Source organism: Morus notabilis, unplaced genomic scaffold (genome assembly GCF_000414095.1).
Source record: "Morus notabilis unplaced genomic scaffold, ASM41409v2 Scaffold10541, whole genome shotgun sequence".
Classification (NCBI taxonomy): domain Eukaryota; kingdom Viridiplantae; phylum Streptophyta; class Magnoliopsida; order Rosales; family Moraceae; genus Morus; species Morus notabilis.
Genome location: NW_010363614.1, coordinates 1 through 618, shown reverse-complemented (window position 1 = coordinate 618; position 618 = coordinate 1). Strand labels below are relative to the sequence as shown.

General features: G+C 40.9%; 1 long non-coding RNA gene across 1 annotated transcript; it reads left to right on the top strand.

Moving 5' to 3' along the window:
• LOC112092790 lies at window positions 1-618 on the top strand. The gene is made up of 3 exons (XR_002902752.1): window positions 1-79; window positions 231-473; window positions 603-618. It is a non-coding gene; the product is annotated as an uncharacterized LOC112092790 (long non-coding RNA).

The following is a 618-nucleotide window of genomic DNA, read 5'->3' as shown; positions in this document are numbered from 1 at the left end:
TCGTCGGAATCAAACCCACCGTTGGCCTCACCAGCCGCGCTGGCGTTGTACCAATCTCCCCTCGCCAGGACACAATCGGGTACATGTACTCAGCCAATTCTATGCTGCTAGTCATAAACTGAAAACGAATAACATTTTTCTTAAGTACAGAACATAAAAAAAGGCCTGTTTGGTTACTTGGCAAACAAGCCAGCCGAGCTTATTTAGTATAGTTTTGGGCATATATGCAGGCCCATATGCAGGACAGTTTCAGATGCAGTTCATGTGCTTGATGCAATTGTGGGTTATGATCCAAGAGACCATGAAGCAACAAAATCGGCGGCAAAGTTCATTCCTGGAGGTGGTTACAAACAGTTTTTAAACAAAGATGGGCTAAAAGGGAAGAGACTTGGAGTTGTAAGGAATCCATTTTTAGATTCTTATAATAAATCCTCTGCTATTTCATCCTTTGAGCATCATCTTGACACATTAAGGTAAGAGATGGCTGGCAATCTTTTAGTTGATGTAGAACATGTTTTCCTTGTTACTTTCAAAAAACTAGGCCTGGTTAGTTACTGAATTAAGTTCTCGTACTTTTGGATCATGTGATCTGTAAATTCAAGGCAAAAAGGTGCAACC